Here is a 6,155-nt window from a genome sequence, read left to right as displayed (position 1 = left end):
AAGTTCAGAGGCCATCACCATCAGTGTGTTAGGTGTTCTCTTTATGGGGTCCAGGGGATGGAACTGCTCCCTAATCAGTCTAAGGTATATGATAATTTCTTATTATTTTAATACACCTATGTACTTCTACAGGCTCTGTTTACTGGTTAAATGTTTAGGATTGACTAACTAACTACAGGTCAATGTTATTTATCAGTCTGTGTCTCATGGATCGAGCTGGACAGATGGTGTTGATTATTTTCTGGCAAGGTTCAGGAGCATCAAAATGGAGTCAAAAGTCCCTTGTGAAAAAGAGTCTCACGATGCAAGGCACAATCTGGGGAAGCACTGTTTTATACAATGGGAATAACTAACTTAAGGCAGAGCAGAGCTTGATGTCAACAGTGCACATTGGAAACACTTCTGTTTTTAGGCTACTTTTAATCAAGCTGCTATGAACATTTCAGATACGGGTACCTGTGATACCCTGGTTTCATTTCCTTGGGTTAAAAACCTGACAGTAGATTTTCTGAATCATAAGTATGTGTTCAACTTTTGAAGAAAATGTCAAACTATATTTCAAAATTACTGTTTAATTTTGTAGCTCCTTTCACCATGTGTGAGGATGCCAGTTGTTCCATCTTTGCCAACACTGTTTATATGTGTTTGTGGTAGTGGTGTCTCAGTGAAGCCTTTACAAAACTTTTAGTCTCTCCCCTCCTCCATATGAAGGTCCCACATCCATTCTATACACACATAATTTGAGTCTCCTCTTCATTCTACACTATCTTATGGTCTTGGCCATCAATGAAGAACCTCTGAATGACGGTGCCGTTGGTGGTAATAAAGCACATGAGAACCTTTCCCCAAGCCCTATGGCATGCAGAAGCTCCCAGCCCCACATTTCACTGCTGAACTAAGGGACTCCAGGTTCCCTTCCCCATGTATCTGATGCTAGGCAAAGGTACAAATTGGCTTCCAGGGCAAAAAGGATGTTATCAGTGCTTGCTACATAATCTGCAGGCCCTTATCAGAAGGGGAGGCAGGAAGGTACCAAGCCCAGGGTGTGTGTGCAGCCCTTGATGCCTCTCACCCTGAACCCTTCAAGTATGAACTCTGGTGACTTCCTGACAGGCCTCCCCAATCTGATCCTCCCTCAGAAGGATCACTTACCCTGTGACTCTTGCCTGAAGTTGCCCAGGCTCTGGGAGGTCTCCACAGCTTTCCAGGCAGGAGTATATGCCAAACTCTCTCATACCTTCTTCTTCCATTATTTGCTCAGATTCCTTTGCAGAATCACTGACACTGTAAGAGGGCACAAAAGTGTGTCCCATCCTCTTCTATGCCACCCAGGCCTGATTCATTCATAGGGACATCAAGGTGGGAGAGTCTTATACACAATGCCCAGAATTACTTAAAAGGAGAAGTGTGAGGGTGGGCGTGGTAGCACAGCCTTTAATTCCAGCACCTGAGAGGCAGATGAATCTCTGTGAGTTTGGAGTCCAGCCTGGTGTACATAGTGAATTCTAGGCCTGTTAAGACTACCTTGTGTCAGAGAGAGAGAGAGAGAGAGAGAGAGAGAGAGAGAGAGAGAGTCTTGTGGTGGCACAAGTCTGAAAACCCAGCGCTCTGGATAAAGCAGAGGAAACAAGAGGTTCTTCAATTGTAGGCCAGACTAGGCTACATTGTAAGAATCTATTTAAAATGAAATTTAATTGTGGGATGGAAAAATTGCTCAGTGGTTAAGAGCATTGGCTGCACTTGTAGAAAACCTAGGCTTGGTTCCCAGTACCTTCATGGAGGTTAACAACTGTACCTAACTCCAGTTCCAGGGGAATCCAATGCCTTCTTCTGGCCTCCATGGGCATCGCATACATGTGGTGCACTTACACATACTCATGCATATAAAATACACAAAAAATTTTTAAAAGAAAAAAATCCTGATTATGCATATGCAATTAAATGTAGCTAGAGCTAGATGAGGGGGCTAGGAGGTCTGCTTCTTCCCTGAGGATCTATGGGCAGGTAGTGGATGCTGGGAGAGTAAGAGACATTTTCTTCAGTGGTGTAGTCATGGGAAGTTGCCCATACAGCAAATAAACAATCACCCATGCATCTGGAAGAAATTCTAACAGAAATTATTGGGTCATAAAACAAGACCTGAAAGTAGAAGGGGGGCTAGTTGAAAAGATGATGGAGATCAGTGGGAGCAGAAGGGGATGACAGAGAGTAATGAGGGAGAATTTAGTCAAAATATGTACGTGAATGAAAGTATCAGAATGAAACCCATTGTTATTATCATTGATATAAGCTAATAGAAAACCTTTTAAAATCCTAATACAAGTAATAATGTTTGCTGTGAAGATTGCCTACATCAAGACAATGTTCCTTCTATATATAGAGATTTTCAAATAGGAGTATTAAAAAGGCAATGAATCATGATGGAGGCCTAAACACACATGTCTTTACTCCTCTGCCAGATGTAAAGCTGCACGGGAATCTCACAAAGAAGACTGTGAAGTTTGTTTACAGTGACAACATGTCCCTGGTGGAATGCATGGTATCTGTGGTTTTACCATATCCATTCTAATCCTGTCTAGTCCACATCCAGTCTACCACCTATGATCTCATTCACCAATAAAGCAAGAGTTTCCATAGCAGTCCTTTGAGGTGCAATTTTGCAAGTCCTCAAGATCCTATATATGGCTACTGCAAAGGCACTTAACAAGGTCCTCTTAAGAAACCAACACCCATCCTTGAATATTTTTGTCCTGCTCTTGGTGCCTCTCTTGTATCATTTCACTGAAACCTATGCCAAAATATCATCTCAAAAATGCCTCCTCTGGGCCTGGAGAGATGGCTCGGTGGTTAAGAGCCCCAGATGTTCTTGCAGAGGACCCAGGTTCAATTCCCTGCACTCACATGGCAGTTAACAACCATCCATATCTCCAGTTCCAGGGGAACACTGTTTTCTGGCTTCCAGGGCACTGCACGGCATGGATGCACTTACATAAATGTAGGCATAACACTCATGCACATAAAAAAAAGTATTTTTGAAATGTCAGTTCTGGTTCATAAAAAAGAAAAAAGCAAAAGCGAAAAGAAGAAGAGGAGGAAGAGGAAGAAATGTGTGCACATGTCTTTGGTTTTTTCATATTGGTCACAAACTGCCCCATTTCTTAGCTGGACTTTGCTATCTCTGATGGAAGTACACTTTCCCCACACTAGATGTGATTTCACGGAGCACTTCTCTTGAGGGATGAAGCACCCTGGTTGTGCCAAGCACTAAGCAAGACCATCTCAGCAGGTTTCCTCTGGTGCTTTAACGGTATCAGGCAAAAGTGACTGTTGGCCTTGTTGAGCTACACAGACAAAGATGCCACCTGGCAAAGCATCCTGTATAGGCTGCAAGTCACCAGAGATGTGGGCTAGCCTTTGCTACTAGAACTATGTAGGCAAATTGCCCTCTGGAGCCTGTTAGTGATGCTTCCGAGGTGACATCCACACCACTTGGCACCAAAATACTGACTCAAGTGCATCAGAAGTGGGAGGGCAGCAGCAGATCCAGCAATATGGGTTTATTTTTACTTTGACTATGGAAACACATCAGATCTTCCCAATTCTGCAACATCATACTGTGTTCCCTGGGAGACAAGGTGCCAGGGACCTGATGCAGACTACCCCTGATACAGCAGGTGAAGGAGGACCTCAATGGACATTCCCTGCACCTTCAGTCACAGAGAGAATTGGGGCTGCCTAAGGACTACACACACCCTGCTTCTAGTGCCTAGCCTTAGGGAGAGAAAACTCGGCAAACTCATGGTGGATATTACCCAGTTTCACCGGATTAGAACTTAAACAGCCCCAGTTTATTGGGATCCTAGGTGATGTTCTATTACCTCTTCACTCTTTGATCCTTACCACAGCAGCCTTTGTTTTTACTTACCACAAAGGTCCATCTCTTGAATGAACGGAAAATGCTTTCTTGTCATTTCTTGCTACCTCTAGCTTGAGATCAGGGATGACTGGAAATATTTCGCTGTGATTCCCACAGTCCTTCTTGTGGCTCACAGAACCTGGCAGGGTTAGCAGAAAGGAGACTTGTTCTCTCAACACATATGACCCATTGCTGAATGCTGCTGGGGCTAAAGATGGCGCCAAGTCATAAGCTTGGCCTCTAAGAAAGCCAGGTTGGACTCTCCCATGGTGTCATCATAGAGACTGAGGTGACCCTGCTGCTCTACATTATTGCCCTCTCTTCTGAGGTTGTCTCTGCAGTGAATACCCTCACCCCCCCCTTCCCTGACCCTGCTCCCTCAGGCCTCACCTTCTGATACTCTTGTTTGTTCAGTGAAGACATAAAAGACCATGTGAACTGCCTCCTTCCCAGGATTTTATGAGGGGCTCAAGAGTCAGACTCCACCTCTTCCATCTCCCATGGGCTGAGTATGTGAGATGGGTCCTTGTCATGGACAAAGTCAAGTGTGTGTTGTAGGATGGCATGTCTGTCTACCACCTCTGAGTGTCAGGAAAGTAGGGTTAATTTCACAGTTGTCACAGTCACTGAAGAATACACTGTGACATTTAGGGGCAATAGCACCAACTGAAGCTGTGAAACTCCCTCCCCCTGCCTGGAGGAGAGTCCACCCCTGTCTGGTCCCTCTCCAGATGGTGACAGTTCTCTCTGGATGTGAGCAGGTAGATTCACACTCGATGGTGAACTGCCTATGAGGGAAGAGTGAAGAGAGACTTTGGTTTGTAACAAGGCTGGGAGACTTTTGTGACTTGAAGGATAAGGGCTAGCAAGCCAGTCCTTTCTACTCTGAATCAATTACATCAGCTCCTTGGCTTGAAGTCATTGTGAACATGAGTACAAATCTAGGTCTAGGATCTCTTGCAAGGCACGTGGACATTAGGTGGATGTAACACAAAGACATGAGAATATGTCGGTGGCTGACCTTCAACACTGACTTTGAATGCCGTTCAGTTCAAGATCATCCTTGGTGTGGTGGATGAGAAGTTTCACCCCAGGACTCCCAGGAACTGCTGACCTCTGCTGATTTTCACCCTGTCCACAGCATCGTTGGTGTCAATGTTGACTATACAGCTGAGCCATCCCCATGGTGAGGTGCAGTTCCAACCACTTTGATCCCGGGGATCCTGTGGGTGGTAGGAGCTCAGAGATTCACTAGATCATGTCCATTCTCCCATACACTGAAGAGTTTTCTCTGCCTCTCAGATCATGGACTTTGCCTACATCATGAAGAAAATAACCCGAGGGACTTTTCAGGCTACACTGAAGAACACAGCACACAGATGAAGAGAGTCCGTGAGTCTTGCCCTAGTAAAGAGAGCTTCCACATATCCTGCTCAGATAGTAATCTGCAGAAACAAAGCCTGTGGTGTGTGGGATTACCTCAAGCTTTACCCTCATTCCCTTGACTTATTCTGTCCCAGGCCCCATCTCCCCACCTGAAGCTGCTGCCTCCTTTCCAGGACCCTGCTGAGTGTAGGAAAGTACATAGGAGACACTGAAGATCCCAATACTCTACAAGTACAGTTCCAGGAGATGATGGGGGACTTCGTGTTCATGATCCCTGCCTGTACGTACCATGGTTCTATTACTAAGTGTTATGTCTTTGAAATTCAAGTGGTACTGTCCCTGTCCTTTGATTGAAAGTGTCACTCCACATATGAAGACAACACATTTTATCCATTCACCGACTTTATGCACATCTTCATGACTTCTGTTTTTTTCTTTTCTTTTTCTGTTTTTATTTTCGCTAATTTTAAAGAAGTTGTATGAACTTTTAAAAACTTAGGATCTATTAAGCCTCATGGAACATAGAACAAAGGATGAAGAGAACACAAATGCATCTTTCGATTCTCATCAATGAAGCTCCCTCATCCAAGAGGGGGCCTGGAACACAGAAGGTCACAAATGGTCAAAATGTAGAGAATAAGAGTCTACAGAGTGTGGGTTCTTGTCCATGCTCCTATATGAAAATTCACCCACCCAGGATTCAGGGACCATTGCAGAAGAAGGGTTAGAAAGATTGTAAGAGCCAGAGAGGAGATAGGTGCCTTACCATATGCAAATAGAGTCCTACAGGCTCCTGGGACCCTTCTCATATGAACCTACAGCAATGGTGTCAGCATGCACAAGACCCATGCAA

Source organism: Nannospalax galili, unplaced genomic scaffold (assembly GCF_000622305.1).
Source record: "Nannospalax galili isolate Female #2095 unplaced genomic scaffold, S.galili_v1.0 scaffold2103, whole genome shotgun sequence".
NCBI classification, from domain to species: domain Eukaryota; kingdom Metazoa; phylum Chordata; class Mammalia; order Rodentia; family Spalacidae; genus Nannospalax; species Nannospalax galili.
The sequence above is the reverse complement of the archived record's forward strand: the minus strand, read 5'-3'. Positions refer to the sequence as shown.